The sequence below is a fragment of the Bidens hawaiensis genome, unplaced genomic scaffold (assembly GCF_021521415.1).
Source record: "Bidens hawaiensis isolate Kalapana, Puna unplaced genomic scaffold, B.hawaiensis_p1.1 tig00013115_1, whole genome shotgun sequence".
Lineage (NCBI taxonomy): Eukaryota > Viridiplantae > Streptophyta > Magnoliopsida > Asterales > Asteraceae > Bidens > Bidens hawaiensis.
In genome coordinates this window covers 22,797-29,209 of record NW_027492105.1, presented here as the reverse complement: position 1 = coordinate 29,209, position 6,413 = coordinate 22,797, and the positions used below count along the sequence as shown (strand labels likewise).

The window sequence follows — 6,413 nt, the reverse complement described above, 5'->3', positions numbered from 1 at the left end:
CTCATCATAGGCAGCATGGATATACTCATTGGTGACTGCACAAAACAAGTCAAATGAGTTCAGCAAAAAGAAATATGTTCGCGCAGAAGTAAAGCAATGAGATAAAACTTACATAACCCGTCGACTTGGATAACGGGCTCAAGCGCGCTGTCCGCCCACCTCTTGCTCATACCAACCCCCACCAGCGCCTCCTCACAAATGTTCTTGGCGGGGGATGGTTCAACGGTCAGCTTATTAACCCAGGCGCCAGTTGGGTTCTTGAGGACACCCACATCCGCAGGCGCAGAAGAAATCGAGCGCATGGTCATACGGATGGGGATCACACCAGCCCTTATGTAAAAGAACCTCTCAGACCAGTCATGAAGGCTCTTGAATGAAACAGTGGAGCACTTCACCTTCTGACTGCGAGGAATAAAAGAGAACCAACTGTCTTGGATCTTGGGCTTGTAAAAAAATTGAAAGCGCCGAGGGGTGGGCTCCTCGCGCTGGGATTTGCACATGAACTCAAAGTGAGTCATGCGCACAAGTCCAAACGGATGGACTTGGGATATATGAATCCCATAAAACTGAAGCAGTGCACCCACAAACCTTGTCATCGGGAGACGAAGGTTGCAGTGGGTGAAAAAATGGCTATATAGGGATATATAGCCGGTAGGCGGGTCCGCCGCCGTTTGCCCGGCCACAGGCAACATGCAGCCAAACAGGGGGGGAAAACCCTGAGAGGCAATAAGGCTGTCAAGATCAGCCTGCTTCAATTTGCAGGGGATTTCATTCCACCTCTTCACCGCCTTGGTCCTCCCTACCTCCTCCGATGAGACCTCAGCAGCCTTCTTCCCCTTGCCGGTCTTCTTCAATGTAGACATGACTAATGATTTTCTACGGCAATGGATGGGGGAGTTTGTGTTGTCTGAGCTATCAGACATGCAACTGTGACAGCGAACAAAGGGTGCTTCTGAATAACAGATATTCGGGAAGCAGAACAAAGGTAATCAGAAGATAAAGAAAGAAAAAGTTCAGAATAATAAACAAGAAGATGAAGGAAACAAAACCCTCTAAGGGCTGGCTTTTATAGGCCCAGGAGAGAGAAATTTTGGTGCTGAACGGAATTCACGCGCCCCCACTCGCAGGTTTAAGCCACTGCGAGCGCGACACGTGTCCCTGACACTGTGTGAGGGGACATGAAAGGAAACTATACGGCTGCTGCCAGAGTTCACGCGCCACCACTCGCAGGAACGGACCAACGCGAGCGCGACACGTGTCCCTGACAGCATGTGAGGGGACACGAAAGGCAACTGTAGCACCTCGAGCACACGAAAGGCCTGACACGTCTCCATCACTGAACCACGTCAGCAACAACCAACCACGTCCAGGGACGATTCGTTTGCAACCGAGAGGATAGAATTTCGCGCAACGGTGAATAATAAGAAGAAAAAGACAAAATACCTATTAAAAGAGCAAACTATTTAGTCTAACATCTATCTTACCTCGCTCGCGCGAGACAAGACACACATTAGACTGGGGGGGCTTGAAGAGGTATGTACCCGCCTCAACACGGAGCAAGGCGGGTCAACCCACAAGATAAAGACAAGAAGCTTGAAATCAAGACATTATGAAGGCACTAAGCCAAAACCTACGCGCATGGCGCATATCACATATGCTCAGGCAGCATATGCCCAGGCACCACACATGCTCAGGCATCATATGCCCAAGCACCACACATGCTCAGGCATCATATGCCCAGGCACACATATGCTCACGCATATCACATATGCGCGTGGCGCATCAGCGCGCGGCGCATATCACATCTGCGCATGAAACATCTGCGCGTGAGAATAAAGAGAAGACCTCGCGCATCCTCAGGATTGGCGCATATCACACATGCACATAATCAACCTCGTCCTTATCCAAATCAGGATTAGGGCAACCTTGATTGTGCACGTCAGACAACCTTCCAGAAGGTATCTTTTTAAGGAATAAGAATATGCTGATGTTGACAGCTGCCAAATGAAATGTGGACAACTCAGCATGACACATGTGCTACCACGTGATTACAACCAATGAGAAAGCACCAGGTGTCCCCAAGGACACGTGGCGCCAAGCAATTGGAGGAGGCCAACAAAACCCTAATTGGGTCTGAGCCCAATCAGTGGAAACCCTAGCACTATAAATACAGCATCAACTCCACAAGGAAGGATCATCAGATATCACCTGACAACATACAATCACAGAGTATTCAGCTATTAAGCAATACACTCTAAATTCCTTACTCTCACATATTATTATCTTCTCTCACAAATACTTATTCTCGCACCGGAGGGTTACCCCAAAGAGGACCCCTCTGTCCCTTTCTGAGGGGTAAGTTTACGGTGCTGTTCATTTTGTAGGTGGAAGATCCATCAGATCCAAGAGAAACCATCGGTGAAATTGCATAATCACACCCGAGGAAAGTAGATCGTCTACCAGTGAGTCGATCCACGCTTCTTCAAATGTCATCATTAACATTCAAACATAGCGAGCCTAACAATAGTGTGGATCCACATGCTCGGTATCTATCTTTTGGAACTCGCTTCTGTCATTATACCAATCATCAACTCCCTCTGCAATGGTCTGCAATACCAGTCGTTTTAGAACAAACATATATATATATATGTGAAACAATAACTATGTTTAAGATACACTATAGCCAATGCATTTTACCTTATCGCCTAGTTTCGATGTAGCATTTGCGAACCACGTCGATTCATCAGTTTGGCAGTGAGTGTAGCAAGTGTTTATAAGCCGTCCTTCGGTTGGACTCTTAGTAACCGAATTAATCGACCCTAAAAATCCTGAACGGAACTCTGTAGCGCAAATGGGAAAACAATGTCATGAAAATGTTATATCAAGAATGAAATAAGGTAATTGCATTTATCACCTTGGAGTCGTTGAAGCTGCGATGTCGAACATTCTTTCAGATCATTTTTGCACTTAGTGAACTCACCATTGGGATCGGATTCATTTGTTGCAAACATGTTGGCTACCTTGAAAAGTTTAAGGTAAAACAACTAATGAGAGACAATGCACATGTTATGATCGAATGTCACGAAATATATGCATATATAGAACTAACCTGCCATGTATCGAAAGCCGAGTTTACTACGAAAATAGGTGTGTTGATGTAAGGCATAGTGAATTCAGGGAAGAAACACTGCAATGGAAATTGAATTTTGAAAAATTAGTACAATTTTGATTTAAACAAGTAAACAAAGAGTAATGGCCGAATTAAATCGATAAGCGGTCTTACTAAACCGGGTTTCATATTTGAAGTGCATCCGGATGGTAAACTATTCGCCGATCCCTAAAATGATAGAAAACTGATTCATTGTTTATAAAAGATAAAAGTAAAGTCTTTGAGCCTAGAGAAAGAGATGGAGTACATGTAAGGTGACGATTTTGTCAAAGTATTGCTCAAAACGGTACTCTCCAGATAGGTCTTTCCTGTTGAAACATTTGCATTAGAAAACAATCATATTTGTTGCGAATGATAAATTCTAGCTCTATGTATACTTGTGCGCATATTTGAAAGAGAAAAAACAATGGGCTTACACATGAGGAAAATAACCGGCATGCATTTTACTTTAGTACTTGGTGGGAAGAATCCGTGAAACTTGTCGCAAAGCAATGTTGAAGCCAAACCACCAGCTGAACACCCAGAGAAAAGAACCTATGATATCACATATTTTTGTACACCATAACAAAATATTAATACACTTTACCCCATCGATGGTTTATGAAGGTAGGTTATAAAGGTATAATAATATTTTTCTAATTAACCGAAGAAGGGCAAGTTACATTTTGTGCATCCTTCATTCCAAGGCTCATTAGCTCCTCTACAATGGCATTAAACACCCTTGCACCTCTAAAGTATAGTTCGTTGGCCTATATTGAAAGGGTAACATATTAAAAAATGTACTTTGTTATAATTAAGATTATCTGAGCTGGGTATATAGTTTAAAGTGTAAGATTTATTGATTTACATGATCAACTTCTTCCACATCTCCGGTAAATGATGACCCGTCACAATATCTCATGTACACCCGATTCCAGTTATAGAGGTCTGAAAATAAAATGTTTCAACATTAAACTTAAAAGAAACCTTAAAAGTTGAATATATGCTAAGTTTAGTATTTATGGTTAGGTCAAATGGGTACTAGGATTTTGATCTTGTTGATTGCTCAAAAGCCCTGTGAAGTGCAATTCCGACATCAACTTTGAAGATCCCAATCCGTAGCTCAACGTTTTTCTTTTAACACAATCTTCTACTGTATGACACCATCCTCCTGCCTAAGACGACATTACATGTGAGTGTTAATGTAATAAAAAAATATGTCAAGTAATCATAATAATTAACATAAAGTTTGAAGGGCTAGATCACTTGCCAAGCATTCTGGCTTTGCATCCAACAAATCTCACAACTATTTTTTAGGGAAAATAGCGAGTCTAGGCACTTTGACCCAATTATTATTGAAGTTCAATTTACTAGCCTTATAAAAAATTTAATCAGTTATCTAATACTAAATCATTACATGTAAATTTAAAAGCCTTACCATAATATGAAAACATGACATGTCTACCTAAAAAACATTATACTTTGTTTTTCGGTTATGAGAAGATGCCATGTGGTATTGCCATGTCGTGTTTTTAGCTTCAAAAAACACTAATGAAGCCTTTTGTCAATGTGTCATCATTTGTTCTTTCATATGATAAATTTCAAATAATAATAATAATAATAATAATAATAATAATAATAATAATAATAATAATAATAATAATAATAATAATAATAATAAAAATAGTCAATTTTTTATGAGATATATACTTCAATGGTTCAGAAAATAAATTTGACTCGGGTAGAAGATAAAAGACATATATAGTCATGGTCCAAGTGACAATAAATTCACGTATCATGTACCCACGTATAGAATGAAAGACTAAAATATTTGTTAGGGTAATAGGGTATACAAGTCTAAGTCACATGGAGGCCAAATATTAGAAATTTGACTCGGGTAGAAGCTAAAAGACATTTATTATACTTTTCAAAGTTGACCCACATCATATTCACGCACGTAGATAGAATTGGACAAAAAAAAAAGACTTAAGTTTCAAACTGACTGATATCCTTGAATCTAAAAATCATATGCATTAAATACTTAAATTATGTCCTTAATGGCCCTAGCTTAGTAGCTCTTACTACCGGGAACCTTGACCTTAGCAACCATGCCCTTTCATAACGGCTTTGGTTTTTGTTGCTTTTTGATTGTGAGGTGGGCTCAAGGTAAAAAAAAAAGTTTTATATAAATGTTGTGTGTAATAAGATAAGTGATAAGATGGAAATTAAAAAGGGTAAGGATATTTGTAGGGTTGGAGATGAAATTAAGGTTTTTAAGAATTTGTAAGAATATTACGTGTCAAATGACGTGACGGTTAAGAATGCCTAAGGGCGTCTACGTAGCATTGGAGATAGTTTGAGATTCAAAATCTCATATTGTCTTTTAGCACGTACCTCTGATCAAAGTATATTTCGGTCTCCCATATTAATGATACGAGAGTAAAAGCTAATATACTAACTTAATTATATTGTCTCCTTCTCCTTAGTCATAACTCATAAATGTATTTGTAAAATTTGTCTAACCATATATCACAAAGTGACAAGTCTTTAACACTCCATTAATAATGAATAGTTTGTTAATTATCTATACAAAATATGATATATTTACGTAAAACAATTGGTGTGATTCATGTCAAACCTGCATATGAACCAACCAATTGTTGACGCCATCTCCAAATCCTTGATCAAACTGGTATGCAGGTGGGCTTCCATCCAAACAAACTGCACCATCAACAAATCTCATCACTCCTTAATTCATGATCAATTTACAACTTTATGTTACTAGAATTATGAATATATCAAATAGGAAAAAAGGAGCACCTGCTCCTTTGGCTACAGCACTTTCAATAATGGTTAGCTTCACCTCCTCAGAACTTTGGATGTTTAGAAACAACATCACACACACTATAAATGTGCATCTTAATGAAACCATCCTTTTTCTTGTTTCTAACAGAAGCCCAGAAAGATTTGTAATTGAAAATGGTGTAAGCTTCGATATATATATATATATATGCATGTATGAGTATGGTGTGTGGAAAGGGTGGTTCGATTAAGATCCCTGTAGTATTAATGTGACTAATATGATGCCCTTCGAGTTTTAATATTGTCATGATGACTCCTTAAGTTTGGATTTATGGAAGATGTTATATGCCAACGCTAATGACTTTAGTTACATCTTTATTATTAGCTGTTTAACACTCTTTAAATCGTTTGTGATCACTTAATCCACTTACAACTTGAGTACTAGTCATTTACAAGCCAAAAA

At 39.2% G+C, this 6,413-nt stretch overlaps 1 pseudogene; it reads right to left on the bottom strand.

The window, feature by feature from the left end:
- Positions 1–2,517: 2,517 nt before the first annotated feature.
- Positions 2,518–6,080, bottom strand: LOC143543251 (pectin acetylesterase 8-like; annotated as a pseudogene).
- Positions 6,081–6,413: the final 333 nt, after the last annotated feature.